This window comes from Schistocerca nitens, chromosome 1 (assembly GCF_023898315.1).
Source record: "Schistocerca nitens isolate TAMUIC-IGC-003100 chromosome 1, iqSchNite1.1, whole genome shotgun sequence".
Classification (NCBI taxonomy): domain Eukaryota; kingdom Metazoa; phylum Arthropoda; class Insecta; order Orthoptera; family Acrididae; genus Schistocerca; species Schistocerca nitens.
This window is the reverse complement of record NC_064614.1, coordinates 874,122,967-874,143,342: the sequence shown is the minus strand read 5'-3', so window position 1 is coordinate 874,143,342 and position 20,376 is coordinate 874,122,967. Positions and strand designations below refer to the sequence as shown.

At 44.6% G+C, this 20,376-nt stretch overlaps 1 protein-coding gene across 1 annotated transcript in view; it reads right to left on the bottom strand.

Annotated features, from left to right (window-relative positions):
* LOC126210217 (uncharacterized) overlaps nucleotides 1-20,376 on the bottom strand; it is a 196,635-nt gene that overhangs the window by 175,890 nt on the left and 369 nt on the right. The gene's annotated exons all lie outside the window — the stretch shown is intronic.

The following is a 20,376-nucleotide window of genomic DNA, read 5'->3' as shown; positions in this document are numbered from 1 at the left end:
TCTAACATCACTACATGCAGATATGCACCTCGACTATGACGCTCCCCGTTTGCAGTACCGCCTGCTCAGCACTGCTCTCTACAGACACTGAGGTGGCAAAACGTTACGGTCGCCTGTTTAATGGTGTGTTGAGCCGCATTTGGAACGCGATAAAGCAGTGGCATTGCAAGCATTTTGCGTGGATTCTGCAAGTTTTCTGTAGGCGTCCAGAGGTATTCGCAGACGTCACACAAATCGTGTAAATTACCGGCTGGTATTTTGTGGGGCAGAGTTGGCGTCCGGTGGCATCCGAGCATCGGATTCATATCAGATGCCCCTGGTATCCAAGACATCAACTTGAGTTCACTATATTGCTCCTCAAACCCAGTAGTACGATTCTACGAGGTGGAATGCGAAAGTTTCGGGACTGGTGCTGCCATCTGGAAAGTAGAAGTAGTAGATGTTTGCACCGCTTGGTGGCGAGAGCTGCATATCTGATGAGTCAGCGTGCGGAGTGGCATTCAGCTTGGAGGAAGTGTTGCGTGTCTACAATGATTTCCGTAATACTCTGTGTTCGGTGTGTGGCAATTTTACAATGGATCCGCGAACAGAACAGCGCGTATTTATCAAATTCTGTGCGAATCTCGGGAAAAGTGCTACGGAGACCCTAGCAATGAATCAACAAGTGTTTGGGGGACAGAGCATGAGCCGTACGCATGTGTGTGAGTGGCATGCTCGGTTCAGGGCCTGTGTACAGACGTCAAAGATGATGCTCACGCTGGAAGGCCCGTTAGCCGCACAACGCCAGACATTGTAGCCAAATTTCTACAACTGGTTCATGCGGATCGACGTCGAACCATTAAAGACCTTGAGGATAAGTGGGTATTGGTTACTGGAAATGTCAACAAATGTTGACTGATAAATTGGCCATGCATCGTGTCGCCCCAAAATTTGTGCCAAGGATCTTGACTGCCGACGAGAAGGCAAAGCATGCTGAACTGTGCACGGACCTTCATCCGACCGCATCTTCTTGTCACAGTTTATCACCGGCGACGAGAGCTGGATTTAGGGTTATGACCCAGAGACAAAGCAACAATCGGCCCAGTGGAAGAGCCGGGGCTCTCCAAGACCCAAAAAAGCGAGACAGGTGAAGAGCAAAGTGAAGAGCAAGATCATGATTTTCTTTGATACTGAGGGAATTGTGCACAAACAATTCGTCCCACCCAACCAAACAGTGAATTCCGTTTACTACTGTGACGTATTGCGACGGCTCCGTGAAAACGTGCGGCGACGACGGGTCGAACTTAGGCGTCAAGGGAACTGGCTGTTACATCAGGACAAAACGCCCTGTCACACGTTCTTGCTCACCAGTACCTTTTTGGCAAAAAGCAACATGGCAGTTGTACCCCACCCACCGTTCTCGCCAGATTTGGTTTGCTACTTCGCGCTATTCTCAAAACTGGAACTCAAGTCGAATAGCCGCCGGTTCGACACTCTGGAGAGGATTCAAGAAGCATCACTGGCGTTGATAAACACCGTCAAGGAACAGGACTTCCAGAAAACGTATGACCAGTGGCAGAAGCGCTGGAACTGGTGTGTAACCGGATGGGAACTACTTCGAGGGTAATGATGACCATTAGTCCAAAGGTAAGGTTTTCAACAGACGGCAGCACCAGTCCCGAAACTTTTGGATGACATGGATGACATGGACAGGCAAGCTGCTGTAAGATGGCATCTCCGTACTTGTAGACGTCAAGCGTGAAGGAATGCAGGTAGTCCGCAATAATGTTCTGCAGTCTACAGCAATCTTTGTGCTTTACTTTACTATCAAAGGTCCAATGGAAGACGAGGTGAATGTCACTAATAGTATAATACTGTACTTACGAGCCTTCGTCGTTGTTGCGCGCAAGCCTAAGAACTGAACGTTATATGATAAGACGTGGGCTTCCAACACCCTGTTCCTACTCGTATTTTCACGTCCCTTCAACCACTCCCCGTAAAAGTTCACAAATCGAACAGCCGACCAGCTCCGCCGTTACCGAGATACTCGTTTCCACGTGCCATACCATAATCACCTGGAATTTATCAAGTGGTTTATGGCAGCAGAATTCCATATCTGCCGACCGTATCGCGGCTAGAATAATTTCTCCTCCGTTCCTCTACTTCCCTTTCTACGTTACGTACCCGCAACGCCACGAGGCAGTATTTATACTTGATGTATTTAGTGGGCATAATGTTCTGGCTCGTTAGCGTAGATCTCCGGTTGATGAAAACCAGTAATAATACATAGCCGTTTTTCCAGTTTTTTATGTTCATTAGTTTGATGAGAGAAATTGGAGAATAAGTATGATGGACTTCGATGAAAGAAGCGCCATATTTTTGTATGTATTATCCTCATCCGCAAACTTTTTTTGTGTCATCAGCCTTCTGATTGGTTCGATGCAGCTCGGCAGGAATTACTTTCCTGCGCCAAATGTTCATCTCAGAGTACCACTTGCAACCTACGTCCTCAAGTATTTGCTGGATGGGTTCCAATCTCTTCTTCCCCTACAGTTTTTGTCCTCTACAGCTTCTTCTAGTATCGTCGAAGTTATTTCCTGTTGTCTTAACGCTTGCTCTATCATTCTGTCTCTTGCTCTTGTCCATATGCTCCATTCTTAGTCGATTCTGCGGAGAACTTCATTCTGCTGTGTCTTTCAGGACACATAATTCTCCATATCATTTTATAGAACCTCGTCTGAAGTGCTTGGCTTATCTTCGTTTCTGGTATTCTCACACTCCATGATTTAATTCCATACCTTATCGTGTTCCAGACGTACATTCTCAAAAATTTCTTCCTCAAATTAAGACGAATGTGTGGTACTAGTAATCTTCCTTTGGCCAAGAAGCTTTCTTTGTGTGTGGCAAAGCAAATATCCAAAATAGAGGATTAAGAGTCTAGAAATTAAATGATATCGATAAATGGACGTTCGACAGATTCGTTGAAGCCAGAGAATATTCAGTGCACGTAACAACAATAACTCTTCAGCAAAGGGTTACAACAGCAAGTATGCAGTAAAAATTAGAACAGGATGGTTTTAAATTGATGGATTCCTCACCACGTTCGAAGAGAATACACTAACGTCATGCCACCAAACACGTTCGCAGGAAGACTAAAAAATAACTTGAAGCTGTCGAGAAATTTCAAAGGAACTAAAGCTTGATTTCAACCTATGACCGAGATTTTAACCAAACAGGCTATACACATCGTGCCAATATACAACTTACGTTGACATCTCGAGGCGAGAAGAAAACGTTTGCTTCAGTTGGTGCGAATGAAGTTACACACCCGCACAATGCAGAATGTTGCATCACTGTATCCGGAAAACTAGTGCCGATAGTGTTCTTGTTTGCAAGAACCCATTGGAAAATTTGGTATACGAGTCTCTCAAGAAGTGGAAACTCTCCAGATGGGATTTGGAAACGTTTTCGACAAGCGCCGAAATTCTGGAAAGTTGACCTCTCAACTGTATCAGTCATATGTTGATCATTTTGTTTAAACCTTATGTGCAGCAAAACAAATTTTGCCTTATACTCGCCGGCCAGAGTGGCCGAGCGGTTCTGGGCGCTACAGTCTGGAACCGCGCGACCGCTACGGTCGCAGGTTCGAATCCTGCCTCGGGCATGGATGTGTGTGATGTCCTTAGGTTAGTTAGGTTTAATTAGTTCTAAGTTCTAGGAGACTGATGACCTCAGCAGTTACGTCACAAAGTTCTCAGAGCCATTTGAACCATTTTGCCTGATACTAAGGTCACATGGTGGCCAAACCGTCATGAACACTACAATACGACTTTTGTAAATGATGATACTAAAGTGACCTGCACCGTGAAACTGAACGACCGTAATGTAGCCCTCTTTGTCAGTAGTGTGAAGTTTACGCTTTTCGACTGTTAAACAACTTCATCACACAACTTCGAAATCATACTGCATCATAGGAGAGTAGGGAATTACAGGATAGGGCGGGTGCTACCAAAATTCATGTGACGGTCCATAACGAGTTGTCCGCGCCAATCTGTCAAGCTTGGTACGCATGTAGATTGATATCTGATAGATATGTGTTTGGCAATGTGAATCCGATACGTTTTCCACGAACAATGTACCGTAGAACGTATATGAGGCGAGATTTCTTTCGTGTGTTGAGCAACTTGCGAGAAATATTTATATTTTGCCTGTTTCAATGGTAAGCTTCACCCCACTGATTTGCGAGAACACTCACGAGTAGATAGTCACTCTGGATTACGCAATGAGATACATTATGTGGTCAAAAGTAACCGGACACCTCGCTGACTTACAAGTTCGTGGCGCCCTTCATCGGTAATGCTGGAATTCAGTATGGTGTTGGCCCATCCTTAGCCTTGATGACAGCTTCCACACTCGCAGGCATATGTTCAGTTAGGCGCTGGAAGGCTTCTTGGGGAATGGCAGCCCATTCTTCACGGAGTGCTGCACTGAGGAGAGGTATCGACGTCTGTCCGGGAGGCCTGGCACGAAGTCGGCGTTCCAAAGCATCCCAAAGGTGTTCTGTAGAATTCAGGTCAGGAGTCTGTGCAGGCCAGTCCGTTACATGGATGTTATTGTCGTGGAACCACTCCGCCACAGGCCGTGCATTATGATATGCTCAATCGTATTGGAAGATGCAATCGCCATCCGCGAATTGCTCTCCAACAATGGGAAGCAAGCAAGAAGGTGCTTAAAACATCAATGTGGGCCTGTGCTGTGCTGTGACAGTGCCACTCAAAACAACAATGCTCGTTACATCAGTCGAGGCGTCGTTTGGTATTTAACGGCGTGGCTTATGGCTTATGAGCAGCTGCTCGACCATGAAATTTGTTTTCTCACCTCCCGCTTAACTGTCACAGTACCTGCAGTGGATCCTGACGCAGTTTGGAATTCCTGTGTGTGGTCTGGATAGATGTCTGCCTATTGCACAATACGACCCTCTTCAACTGTCGGCGGTCAGTCAACAGACAAGGTCGGCCTGTACAATTTTGTGCTGTACGTGTCCCTTCACGTTTTCAGTTTACTATCACATCGGAAACAGTGGACCTAGGGGTGTTAAGGAGTGTGGAAATCTCGTGCACAGACGTATGACACAAGTGACACCTAGTTACCTGACCACGTTATAAGTCCGTGAGTTCCGAGGAGAGCCCCAGTCCGCTCTCTCACGATGTCTAATGACTACACATGTCGCTGGTATGGAGTACCTAGCAGTAGGTGGCAGCACAATGCACCTAACATGAAAAACGAATATTTTTGGGGGTGTCCGGATACTTTTGATCACATAGTGTACTTTAGGTGTTTTTCGTACTATGTCGCTATAAAAATGCACTGACGAAAGAAAATTGCAACACCAACAAGGAGTTGTGCGACATAAACGAAAGTTTGTAGATGTGTTTCTACGTCTGAAAGATGAAAAGCGTATGAGTGGCGCTAGTAGTGCCAGTATGACGATCTAAATCAGAACTGATCTAATATACGCTGTAAGAGTCATAGGCGTTTGTTATCTTTGAGACTGGACGTGGTAAGTTGATGTTGGTCAAGAATGCCTTTAAGGATACAAAGACGTCATTATCAACACCTCAGTGAGTTGTCACGAGGTCGTGTAATAGGATGTTTCTTCTGCTATAATACAGTAACACTTGGCAGGAATGTAGCCACCACACACGATTGCTGGCAGCGGTGATCACCAAAATGTACAGTCGCAAGAAGACAGGCTCTGGAAGGCCACGTGACACTACCGAGAGGGAATACCATCGACTTCGACGTATGGATCTGGTGCACCGTATTGCATGTGCAGCAGCTTGTGGCACCGCAGTGCACAACGAACTGTTACGAACCTATTGCTCCAAGGACAGCTCCGAGCCAGGTTCCCTTTGACGTGTATTCGTGTATCGTAATTTGACTAAAAGCACTATCGTTTGCGACCTCAGTGTTGTCGAGAGAAATCCCATTGGAGGGTATGGTGGAGATCTGTTGTGTTTTCTGATGAAAGCTGGATCTACCTCGTTACCAGCGATGGCCATGTGTTTGTTATAAGGAAGTCAGTTTTGTACCTGCAACCAACCTGTCGGCTTGCTAGACACACTAGACTTACACGAGGTCTGTGGTGCGATTTCGTATGACTTCAGGAGCACTTTGGTGGTTATCGCACGCACCCAGATTGTAAATTTGTGAGTGAGTGTGCTGATTTGACCTATTGTGCTGCCATTCATGAACAGTTTTCCAGAGGCTGTTTTCCAACAGATTAACGCTCACCCATCCACAAGCAGCATTAACCGTCCTTTATGACCGACGAATTGCAACAGGCATGGAACTCTATCCACAAACTGACATCTAGCACATGTACAACACAATGCGTACACGTTTGCATGCTTATTTTCAACATTCTGGCGGTACACCGGTACTTATGTACCAGCATTTCACAATTGCAATCACTTATCTCACGCTCACATTAACTTTTGATCTTATAAAGTTAATCATTTAAATATGTTACGTAGACATATGTGTTCCTGAAATTTCATTACTCTACATTAATTATTTTTTGGTGCTCCAGTATTTTTTCTGTCAGCATAACTACAAATAAATTATATATACTATATATACACTACTGGCCATTAAAATTGCTACACCAAGAAGAAATGCAGATGATAAACGGGTATTCGTTGGACAAATATATTATACTACAACTGACATGTGATTACATTTTCACGCAATTTGGGTGCATACATCCTGAGAAATCAGTGCCCAGAACAACCACCTCTGGCCGTAATAACGGCCTTGATATGCCTGGACACTGAGTCAAACAGAGCTTGGATGGCATGTACAAGTACAGCTGCCCATGCAGCTTCAACACGATACCACAGTTCATTAAGATTAGTGACTGGCATATTGTGAGGAGCCAGTTGCTCGGCCACCATTGACCAGACATTTTCAATTGGTGAGAGAACTGGAGAAAGTGCTGGCCAGGGCAGCAGTCGAACATTCTCTGTATCCAGAAAGGCCCGTACAGGACCTGCAACATGCGGTCGAGTATTATCCTGCTGAAAAGTAGGGTCTCGCAGGGATCAAATTAAGGGTAGAGCGAAGGGTCGTAACACATCTGAAATGTAACGTCCACTGTTCAAAGTGCCGTCAAAGCGAACAAGAGGTGACCGAGACGTGTAACCAATGGCACCCCATACCATCACGCTGGGTGAAACGCCAGTATGGCGATGACGAATACACGCTTCCCATGTGCGTTCACGGCGATGTCACCAAACACGGATGCGACCAACATGATTACGCTGTAAACAGAACCTGGACTGATCCGAAAAAATGAAGTTTTGCCATTCGTGTACCCAGGTTCGTCGTTGAGTACACCATCGCAGGCGCTCCTGTCTGTGATGCAGCGTCAGGGGTAACCGCAGCCATGGTCTCCGAGCTGATAGTCCATGCTGCTGCAAACGTCGTCGAACTGTTCGTGCAGATGGTTGTTGTCTTGCAAACGTCCCCATCTGTTGACGCGGGGATCGAGACGTGGCTGCACGATCCGTTACAGTCATGCGGATAAGATGCCTCTCATCTCGACTGCTAGTGACACGAGGCCGTTGGGATCCAGCTCGGCGTTCAATATTACCCTCCTGAACCCACCGAGACCATATTCTGCTAACCATCATTGGATCTCGAGCGACGCGAGCAGCAATGTCACGATACGATAAACCGCAATCGCGATAGTATACAATCCGACCTTTATCGAAGTCTGAAACGTGATGGTACGCATTTCTACTCCTTACACGAATCAACGCCGGTCAACTGCTGTTTGTGTATGGGAAATCGGTTGGAGACTTTCCTCATGTCAGCACGTTGTAGGTGTCGCCACCGGCGCCAACCTCGTGTGAATGCTCTGAAAAGCTAATCATTTGCATATCACAGCATCTTCTTCCTGTCGGTTATAGTAGCACGTCATCTTCGTGGTGTAGCAATTTTAATGGCCAGTAATGTACTTATTTGATAATTAATACCTCCAGATGTTTTATTTGGAGGGAAATACAAAGAAAATTATTCTGATTATCGAAATATTATAAGATACGCCCAGAAAATATCGACTGAAGAAAAGCCACGACTAAGAATCGAACATGGACCATCGACCGCTCACCCGCCGAATTGGCTCTACTACACACGTCGAACGACGGGTAACCAGTCATCAGCACGTAAAAATAAAAATGTTTATAATTCTAAAATTGTAAACTTTCTGGCCCATGTTAAGTTATTAGAAATGTGTATTTGCAGACGATATTTCTGTGGTAGTATTACAAAAGCGGTTAACTGCCATCATGTTTGACTTCGATATTTTAAAAACTAGGGAGTGTATAGTAAAAAACCGAAACAGAGGTCTGTTTATTTTCAATAAAGAATGTCCTTAGAAAACTTTGTCATAATCGGCGTTCCACATGCGAGACGCTTCCTTCGTGAGTCTTGTGACTCCTCTGCAAGTTAGCCTTCCCTCAAGAAACGCAGGTTGCGCAGGGCAGCCTAATCACCAGGCGGAGAGAAACAGCTAACCACTGAAGCGTCCTACAACAGAGGCCGCCACAAAACAGGAATTTATACAGCACATCGGCAGTCACGTGGAACAAGTTGAGCGCAGTTTCTTGTCACCGCACGAAACAAGATATAAACTGCGTTCCGCAGCTTAGCAGGAAGTTCTAGATCCACTGAACTGTTCGATCGAAGCTTATGTGCTGAGGAGTATTGATCTATTCGCCAAAGGAATCGTTTCACTTGCCGATGACGAGTCCGATGGGAAGTCAGCAGCCCAGTGACAACGAAAGACATCGTCACGGAGTAATGTCTGCACGGGGAGGAAGGCGGTTCTGTTCCTGACCCGAACTCAGTCTCTGAACCGGAATCTGGAACAGGCCAGGACTATTAGTGGAACGATCACAAGGGGGCGCATGTGACTGAAAAAATCTGTGGTTTGGACTCAGGCAGTTGTTGTTTCAGAGTTATAACATTTATGTAGTTATACTGTTTGTCGGGCGTAGCAACCGTATTTGCACTAGGCTGTCAGCGAGACCTCGTGGACAGTTGATAATGCAAAGAACACAACGATTGGCGGCGAAGTTACAACATTGCTCTTTCGAATTAATTTCGTCCTTCTTTTTACTCTTGTTCCATATCATGTTCCCTCCTGTGTAGTCATTCCATTGATAATATCCTGTAATTCTTCCTCGCTTTTACTAATCGTTGAAATGTGAGCATCGAATGTTATCATTGATATTCTTTCACCTAGACTTTTAATCCAACTGAATCTAACTTTTATTTCCGTCATTGCTTCACCAATGTAGAGACTGAACGGTAGTGGTGAACTATAGTATCCTTGTCTTACTTCATTTTTAATGCAAGCATTTTGTTCTTGGTATTCAGTCCTTATTGTTCCGTCTTCATTCTTAGACATATTATAAATTACCCGTCTCTTACTGTATCTTACTATTATCTCAGAATTTCGAGCATTTTGCACTATTTCATAACAACGAAGGCTATTCATAAGTCGACAAATCCTATGAATGCGTCTTTATTAAGTCTTGCTACCATTATCAAGCAGAACGACGGAGCTGCACCCCAGTGCCTTTAGCTTCTCGAAAGGGATACTGAACGTCGTGTAACACGCGCTCAATTTTCTTTTCCATTCATATGTTCATTATTCGTATCAGCAACTTTGGAACATGAGCTGTTCAGCTTTTTTTTTTCTTTTGTTTGGTCACCAGTCTTCTTCTTCTGACTAGTTTATGCTGCCTGCCACGAATTCCTCTCCTGTTGAGCTTAGTGTGCAGTATTTCTTGCACTTACCTCCTCTTGCTATCTTCGGGATGGGGTGAACGATATTTTCTCTAAGGTCTCCTGACTGGTAGTCTCCAGACTCATAGATTCTACACTTTAAACATTCCCCAGTGATTTTAGACATTCATGGTGTCATCAGCGAATTTTTTCACCGTCAATTTCAATCTTGTTCATGAGACTTGTTTCTAATATCCGTCATTGGTTCGGCGATGTATCGATTGATCAATAGGGGAGAAAGTTTGCATTCTTACCTCGCGCCCTATTTAATGAGATCACTTCTTTCTTATTTTCCATTCTTCTTCTTCTCTCTTGTTTATTCTTGCTCAAACTGTGTATTACTATTTCCTATCCTATACTTTATACTTATTTTTCTGAGAATTTCGATCGTGCACCATCGGCAGAATTTTCGAACGCTTTATGTTAATACACTGCATTCTTAGTTCCGTTATGAAGCACACTGCTATAACTGACTGCGGTGACTTTATGTTTTCGAAACCTAAATGATTTGACAGTTTCCACGAAAATGACAACGCACTAAATAATGTAGAATGACGTACGGAACTCTGAGTACGTACAGCATAGACTGCCTTCAGGAAAACCATGTGCTTCATCATCGCAGTACTTCCTAACTTCGAGCGCTGAAAAACTTTTGGGGAGTGCACTGAGAGCCATGTGTGAGCAGTGCCTGTCTCTCTAGAACGGCCGGCAGGCAGCGCCGACCTCCCCGGCTCGCAGCATTAAATATTCATGCGCTTCGCGCCGCTCCCGAGGCGTCGACACGGATAACTCTCCAAACACACGCTGCGCGGAGCCACCAGTCATTAGGAAACGGCACACGATCGGCTAGTCGCCTATAAGCGCGCAGCTTGAAACTGCAGTTGTTCCTGCACTAGCGATCACAGTGTTTTGGCCCCACAACGATCCAGTGGACAGTTTAGTGAAAAGAAAAAACAAACATTTACCGCGAATTATACAGCGTGATAAAATGAAGAATGATTTTCATACGAACTCTTATTTAATAAAGGTCATTAAAATTCGACGACGAAATTAGCTTCATCAGAATTAATCTGAAGTAATAGTCACTAAACAACAGCAAAATAAACGCAAGAGTCAAAGAGACTCGTACACCTGCCTAATATAGTGTAGATCCCCCGCGAGCACACAGAAGTGCCGCAAGACGACGTGTCATGGACTCCACTAATGTCTGCAGTAGTGCAGGAGGGAAACGACGCCATGAATCTTACAGGGCTGTCCATAAATCCCCAAGAGTGCGAGGGGGTGGAGATCTCTTTCGAACAGCACGTTGCAAGGCATCCCAGATATACTCAATAATGATCGTGTCTGGGGAGTTTGGTGGCCAGCGGAAGTGTTTAAACTCAGGAGAGTGTTCCCGGAGCTACTCTGTAGCAATTCTGCGCATGTGGTGTGTCACACTGTCCCGCTGGAATTGACCAAGCCCTTCGGAATGCACAATGGACAACAATGGACGCAGGCGATCAGACAGGATGCTTACGTACCTGTCACTATCAGAAACGTATCTAAACTATCAGGGGTCCCATATCACTCCAGTTGCACACGTCTCACACCATTACAGAGCCTCCATCAGCTTTAACAGTCCCCTGCTGACATGCAAGGTCCCTGGATTCATGAGGGTATCCCCATATCCGATCACGTCCATCCGCTCCATACAATTTGAAACGAGACTCGTCCGACCAGGCAACATGATTTCAGTCATCAACAGTATAATGTCGATGTTGATGGGCCATGGTGAGGCGTAAAGCTTTGTGTCGTCCAGTCATCAAGGGTACAAGAGTGGGCCTTCGGCTCCGAAAGCCCATATCGATGACGTTTCGTTCAATGGTTCGCACTCTGACACTTGTTGGTGGCCCAGCACTCAAATCAGCAGCAACTTGCGGAAGCGTTTAACTTCTGCCACGTTGAACGATTCTCTTCAGTCCTCGTTGCTCCCGTTCTTGCACGATCTTTTTCAGGCAGCACCGATGTCGGAGATTTGATGTTTTACCAGATTCCTGATATACACGGTACACTTGTGAAATGGTCTTACGGTAAAATCCCCGTTTCTTCGCTACCTCTGAGATGTTGGGTCCCATCGCTCGTGCGCCGCCTGTAACACCACGTTCAAACTCACCTGAATCTTGATAACGTGCCATTGTAGCAACAGCAACCGATCTAACGACTGCTCCTGACATTTGTTGTGTTATATAGGCGTTGCCGACCGCAGTGCCGAATTCTGCCTGATTACATATCTCTGTGTTTGAATTCGCGTGTCTTTACCAGTTTAATTGGCCCTTCGGTGTATGAGGTATATATGCAGGTTGGTTGTTCCGAATTGGATGTGATGGAATGAGACGGCGATACCGTTAGCACACTGGACTCACAGTACGAGTCCACATCCGCTGCTGAGTGGTCAGCACGGCTGACTGCCATGTAGTAGACCCGACTTCGATTCGCGGTACTGCTGAGGAATTTTCGCATGGAGCGGGGTGCAGTCAGTCTCGAGAGGCCAACTGAGGAGTTAGTTGCCCGAGTAGCAGCGGTTCCAACGTCACTAAACTTGACAACGACTTGTAGAGTGGTGTACTTTTTCACGTGTCCCTCCGTGCTGCATGCAGTGGCCTCCTTGTCGGGCGTGTCTAACGCCAGAGAGCGAAACTTTAACCTACTTTTATTCACAACATTGAGGACAGTGATTCAAATCCTCGTTTGACCATCCAGATTTAAATTGTCTTTAGTTTCACTCAATCTCTTACCGTTGATGCCAGTGTCATTCCTTTGAAAATGAAACGGTTAATTTCCTTCTCAACCTTCCCAAAACCCGACATTGTCTTACATCTCCAGTAAGCATGTTTTCAATAGTACGTTGAACCCTAATTTTCTTCCTTCCTACATTATGAATATGACTGAAGGAGTCGCAAACTTGTTGTTAGTGGAATGGAAAGGGTACAGTAGGGGTTATTATCCTAGAGACAACGTCAAACCTACGGTACTTTATTTGACTGAAGTTCCAGTATGTTTATTTTCCAAGAGGATTAATTAAAATTTGAGACCTATCTTAATTGTATATGGGTTTCCTCGTGAAGAGAACCATTCAGTGTTCGCAGCGGAGACTTTAAAGCATTTATTTCAAACAGGTTTTCTTTATCAAACAGAACAAGGCAGCAAGAGGGAACATAGAGTAATCTAGGTACACGTGGCGACCTGACATCTTATTTTGAAACTCCCAAGTGGAGGGATACAGGCTGGGGAAGAAAATGCCGCCTGGTTTGTCTCACTCGTCAGCCTCTGTGTTGGACAAGGCCACCCCCTGTCCCAAAGTAGTTCCGTGTACTTATTACGGAATGGTCATCATTAAAAACCAAATATTGCTTAAAATGTGAAGAACTTCCTTCACTAGTAGTAGGGTTTGGAAGAAAAAAATCAATTTGGGTTACATAGTGGGTACTGTAATACAGTATGAGTTTGACGGAAATCTAGTATATTTGAGATCTATTAAGGCAGAAGTAACTGATAACATTCCTTCGGGAATCAGGGGGACATGTCGTAACTAGACAACTATTCAACTTGATGTGCAGGGTCTCTGAGACTGGAGACATGGAAAAAATAACAACCACATAACAGCAAACATAAAAAGAGCAGATAAGTGCGCGAACCATTGTACTATCTGCTTAACAGCTCATGCATCCAAGTTGCTGACAAGAATATTGTAAAGAGGAATGAACAATAATATTGTTGACCTCTTGGGCGACTATCAGATTCGCTCCAGGAAAATTAAAGGCACGAGAAAGGGATTTGTTTCATTGTGTTTAATAATGGATGAAGTCCGGCCCCGGTAGCTGCGTGGTCAGCGTGACAGACTGTCAATCCTAAGGTCCCGGGTTCGATTCCCGGCTGGGTCGGAGATTTTTCTCCGCTCAGGGACTGGGTGTTGTGTTGTCTTCATCATCATCATTTCATCCCCATCGACACGCAGGTCGCCGAAGTGGCGTTAACTCGAAAGACCTGCACCAGGCGAACGGTCTACCCGACGGGAGGCCCTAGCCACACGACATTTCATTTCAATGGATGAAAGACTTAGGAAAAATTAAGAAACGTTCATTGGATTTGTCAGGCTAGAGAGAAGCGTGGGACAATGTAAAATGATTCAAGTTGTTCGAAGTTCTCAGAAAAATAGGTGTAAGATATAGAGAAAGACCGGTCGTAAGCAATATGTATAAGAACGAGAGTGGACAATAATAACTGAAATCCAAGACCAAAGCTTCCGTATTAAAATCTGTCTCCTCTACTGTTCAGTTTGTACACAGAGGAAGCCATCGCGGAAATAAACCGTACGTCTGAGTGTTTTGTTAAAATTCAGAGTGAAAAAGTATTAATGATGACACCACTGATGACACTGCTATTCTCCGTGACACCGAGGAATTGAATGAACAGTGGAATCAGCAAACATTATGGACTGTAAACAAACCGAAGAAAGACGAAAGTAATGAGAAATAGCAGGAACGAGATTAGGCAGAAAAAAGCTGATGTCGGCTGCAGAAATCGCCTGTCTCATGTTGACTTGCAGCTGCCGTGAGAGCAGCTACCGACTACAGTATTAACGAGCGAGAAATTCCTATTGCTCTCATTTTCCGCCCCGTGCCCACTTTTTCCTAGTGCTTGACGACCAAGAGGCTAGGATCGAAGCCCCTAATTGCGCTAGTGAGTGTCCACTCTTCGGCGTTGACTACCCCACGCTATTGTTTTCTAATGATCAACGTAAGCTTCAATTTGAGGAAGAAATTTCTGTGAATGTACGTTTGGAACGTGGACTGCGGAAAACCGGAACAGAAGGGAATCGAAGATTTTGAGATGTGATGCTACAGACGAATATTAAAAATTAGATGGACTGCTAAGGTAAGGAATGAGGGCGTTCTGCGCAGAATCGGAGAGGGAAGTTGCATGTGGAAAATACTGACAAGGAGAAGGGGCAGGATGATAGGACATGTATCAAGACATCAGTGAATGACTTCCATGGTACTAGAGGGAGCTGTACAGGTCAAAAAGTGTGGAGGAAGACAGAGATTGGGACACATCCAGCAAATAACTGAGGCCGTAGGTTGCGAGTGCTTCTCTGAGATGAAGAGGTTGGCACGGGAACGGAATTTCTGGCTGTCCGCATCAAACCTGTCAGAAAAACATTTATTTTGTTGGTCACGGGTTTCGGCAGTTGGCGTTCATGGATTCATAAAATCTATAAAGAATTTTGCTTCTCACCAATAAATTAAATTTGTTTTCATTTATGTCCAACAATCCACAAAAAAATTGAAGTATACTGAACTTGTCAGCTTCTGGAAATTTATTTGAATGATTTTGGCGAATCGTCGCAGTATATGAGAAAATTTCACAGACCTATATAACTAGAGATTAACTGCAGTGAATCCATCGTAAAACTGCATCAGACACTGTATTACGCAAAGGCCGAAAATGTGTGGTTCATTTATCACAACATTTTCCGGGACTACCTTATCCGGGGCCGGCCTCAGTAGCCGAGAGGTTCTAGGTGCTTCAGTCTGGAACCGCTCGACTGCTTCGGTCGCAGGTTCGAATCCTGCCTCGGGCATGGATGTGTGTGATGTCTTTAGGTTAGTTAGGATGAAGTAGTTCTAAGTTCTAGAGGACTGATGACTTCAGATGTTAAGTCCGATAGTGCTCAGATCCATTCGAACCATTTGAACCTCATCCGGTTACCAGGTTCTCCAAAACAAGGGAACACAAACCATTGTCTCGCATCACTACACAAACTAACACACGTATAATTTAAATCTATCTGTATTGTCGTGTAGCATTACATACCTTAAAATTATTACACACAGACAAAATTGGAAACGAAGCAGCAAACATGCATTGACTGACACGTAAAATTCTTGTTTTTACATCTCATTCAGGCACATAACTCATCAGGCTGAGTTTATTAACTAAAGCCAAATACTCTCACCTACCAAAGATTGTACCACCATACTATGCTGCTACCGATAGCAAAATCTTTGATTGTTTATTTGTCACGTAACAACCAATTCTTGAAACAAGTCTTGCATCTATGTCGCAGTGTTTGCATCCATTGAGAATAATCAGCAGGAAAGGAGTTTAGGTTGGTGACTGCTTCTCACGAGGCCCAGAAATGCTCCCTGGACACGCCCGTCCTTCCACTCAACACTATGACGTATTTCTCTCTCAAAGCGCAAAAAATCTCTACTTCCTCTAAATCTGGCAGAAACCAACGTGTTTCTTCTCAATACGTACAGTACATTCATTAAGTCAGTGATGCTCCCTAACGAATGTTGCACATTTATAGGTTGCTTTGTTACTGCCGATCAACAATTCTCCTTTTTTTAAATTTGTTTTGGCCAACTAAGGAAATGACTGAAGTCTACTTTTGTATTTCACGTATCTCTTTGGATGATTTTAACGAATGGTGTTATGAAGCATTCGCTTTATTATTGTGCTCTTTAAACGCAATTTTAAATTTCCTCCCCTCTGACCCACGTAGTTCATTTAACAATACTGTCACTTCATTTCATAGGCTCCCACCTTCCCCATCCAGTTCTCATCTGTGCTAATTTAATGCTTCAGCCTGTCCTTTGTTATTGAATAACGTCGCCAATTTATAAGAGATAATTTGCCAATATAGCTTCATTCTGTGTTCGTGAGGATTTATTTCGTGCTGTTGGTTTCCCTGTTACGTATTGAGGGAGCTGTCAGACGGAAAAGTACGCTATCTCTCTGCAGCCTTAATTGCTTATTGCTGGGACGATATGGTACAACTACCACCAGTTCTGATTAATTCGGACCATTATTTTGGAGCGTTTAGTTTTCGGCAAAGTTTATGAAATCTGTAATAACGTTTTACAGGACACTGCAATGTTCCATTACACAGGGCCCGGAGAAAAATCTTGCCGTATTAGGAGAGGCCACTGTGCGAGTTGTTGTGGCATTATGTGGAGGAGGTATCGATCGATAGCAGTGTACGTGCTATTTACAGCGGGCGCAATGGCTTGGATAGGTGAGCATTGTGCATTTGTTGTGGAGTATATTCGTAATGGTGGTTCGGTGATTACCGCTCAGCGAGCACTTCGTATTCAGTTTGAACTTCGCCGACATGATTCTATAACCGGTAGGAATAATATTCGAGTTTCGGAATCAAACTTCAGAGCATCAGGTTCTATATCGGAAAAAAATCAAATGGCCGACCTCGGACTGCTACAACGCCGGAAAATGTGACGAATGTGAGAGCGTCCATCTAGCAGTCTCCAAACTGTTCAACACTTGAATATGCAGCTGCCCTGCGATTCTCCGTCAGGACTATTTGAGCAGACATCTTCGCATGCACCCTTACAAAATGGTGTTTACTTAGGAATGAGAGAAGTTTTGAAACTCGAAAAGCTGTAGCTGTTTTGTTTTCATCTGACATAGCCTATTGTTTGCAGCCTGTTTATATGTTTTTATGTTGGCAGCGCTATAGATGGTATTAATATCGCTGACAGCGTTCTGCGCCCTCGGTAAGAGACTCTGGTAGAACGGACTAGCAGTAAGCAGTTAGCGAGCGGACGGCTTGGATATGTGTTCTACGTTGAGAGTCGGTGCTGGTAGGACATGCATTGTAAAATGAGGATGGATGTAGTTGGTAATGTTTGGGTCGTGGAATTACTGATGACTATATAATTTTTGGAACTGAATGTCACATGAATAAGGTAAAATCTGCTAAACACATTGTTTGCTCTTCAACAAAATCTTTCTTTTGCTAACCATATGCTTCCTAGTAGTTAAAGCCTGTAGTAGTTAGAATCTTTTTATTTTGCTGGCTGTAGGTGCTGCTGGCTGTAATTGCTGTAGTTCGTGTTGCCCGCATCTCGTGGTCGTGCGGTAGCGTTCTCGCTTCCCACGCCCGGGTTCCCGGGTTCGATTCCCGGCGGGGTCAGGGATTTTCTCTGCCTCGTGATGGCTGGGTGTTGTGTGATGTCCTTAGTTAGGTTTAAGTAGTTCTACGTTCTAGGGGACTGATGACCATAGCTGTTAAGTCCCATAGTGCTCAGAGCCGAGTTCGTGTTATGAAGGTTTTCTGTGAGGTAAGTGACTTACGAAAAAGTATGGGTTACTGTTAGGATTTCTTCCAATTCAGGGCCCTTCTTCTGTGTTAATTATTTGAAGCCATGTTGTCATTGTATAGCAGTCAGATTGCGTTGAGCTTGTACTCGTATATTGTGGATATTAAATGAATAGGTTATGTTTGAGTTTTCTTTGTTAGGGAAAATTCTTTAGGTCATTGTTAAGATTTTCTGTGAGGTAAGTGACATATGAAAAAGTATGGGTTATTGTTAGGATTTCTTCCAATTTACGGCCATTCTTTTTTCTTAATTAGTTGAAGACATATTGTCTACATTTCTAAATCTACATTTATACTCTGCAAGCTACCCAACAACGTGTGGCGGAGGGCACTGTACGTGCCACTGTCATTACCTCCCCTTCCTGTTCCAGTCGCGAATGGTTCGCGGGAAGAACGACTGCCGGAAAGCCTCCGTGCGCGCTCGAATCTCTCTAATTTTACATTCGTTGTCATTGTATAGTAGTCAGACTGCGTTGGTCTTGTATATTTTGGGTAATAAATAAGTAGGTAAAGTTTGAGTTGTCTTTGTCAGGGACAATTCTGTATATCAGTGCTGAAATGATAAAGATAAGTAAAGAGATAGTAGCAGGAGTTTCACTCAGCAGTTTAAGTAAACAATAAGAAGTTTCATCTACTTAGTTATTTCAGTGGACACAAAGAAGTTTCACTACTTCCACTTGTCATATACTGTAAATAAACAAAACGTGCTCTATTGGGCAGCAGAAAACGCTCAAGAACTTCACGAATGACTTCTTTACAGAAATCGTGCGACGTTCTGAGGGGCGCCGTTGCTAAATTATATGTGTGGAGCCTATAATTTTCTTGAAGAAGATGTCGTAACGGTAACGGTTAGCCAAACTGCTACTGTCACACGTTTGAGATCTAAGTTAAACCAGCTTGTTGGGGATGATGAAGAGGAAGAAGTCTGTTTCCAACAATGCGACGCCACAACTCACATTTCCCTGCGTTCTCTAAACATTTCGGGAGAGTTTTCTCCTGGACGTCTTTTTTCTTCGTGAGGTCACATCGCCCACATCACCTGGCCCCTCAAGGTCACCTGATCTATCACCTTGTGTGATTCTTCAGTTTCTCCCGGCGTATTTGTTGCTCGAACAGTCCACGGGAATACTGCCGGTTCATAGTGTCAAACAGGCACAATATTTCGGCGATCAGACATGTTGCCATCGTCAGGTGCGCTGAAGAACTGAGTTCCTGAGGGCGGGCGGCCGATTTAAATCCCCTCCCCCCGCGGGCCGCTCTCTCCATCGTCCGTACCCGCGCGCCGGCGGTCGTGAAGACGTGGGCGTCGGAATCTGTCGCAGCGTCGATGTGCTTGCTACGTCACCCCCGATCGCCAGTTCGTACTTCTTCCTGAGAGTCTTCTTAATTACATTGAGTGCCGGGTCCCAAGCCTTGCTGAGATTATAGCCGCAATCTCGGTTGAAAAGATCTTCCCTGGCGCGAATTTCGATAGCCTCCCTTATAACGCTGTCGCAATATTTAGAGGTCTGAGCCAGGATTTTGGTACGCTCATAATCCATTTCGTGTTTCTCGGACAAACAGTGCTCTGCTACCGCCGACTTATTTGGATATTTCAGTCGAGTGTGCCTTTGATGTTCTCGGCACCGATCTTCGATGGTGCGTACTGTCTGTCCGATATAAGTCTTCCCACACTGACAGGGAATTTGGTATATGCGGGCCTTCTTCAAACCGAGGTCATCTTTCCCACTTCCCAGTAATGCCCGTGTTTTATTGGGCGGCAGATTTTCACCGATGGTGCGGCATAGTACGGAATAAAGGCAGTGGCTACCTCTTCTTCTGTGACTTCATCCGTCTCCACAGGATGTGCTGTGGTGGTGGGACGGAGAGCGCGTCTAATCTGCCATTCTGAGTACTCGTTTTTTCGGAACACGGTGTTCCGATTCCTGGGGCAGATTCTCTGCGTCTGCGCGCCCTGTGTACTAGTGTTTTTAGTACTCCATTCATCTGAGAAGGGTGGTGGCAGCTTCCTGCATCCAGGTACAGGTCAGTGTGCGTTTTCTTCCTGTACACACTGTGGCTCAGGGTACCATCAGCTCTTCTCTTCCTACCGGCAGTATACCCGTGGACTGTTCGAGTATCACCTTGTGTTTTTTTTTTTTTTTTTTTTTTTTTTTTGTTTTGTTTGGGGGGCACCTACGTACGCAAACATTATGTCTTAACCCAGCAATCACACAAGGACCCAATCACTCAGGAAGCGGCTGCCATTCCACCACAAATTACACAAAGGACTATGGACAACTTCTAGGAAAGGCTTCAACAATGTGTCAACAATGGAGGACACCATTTGATAGATATAATTTTTCAAAGCAACTAATGTGAGATGGCTTAGTATTTGTTGT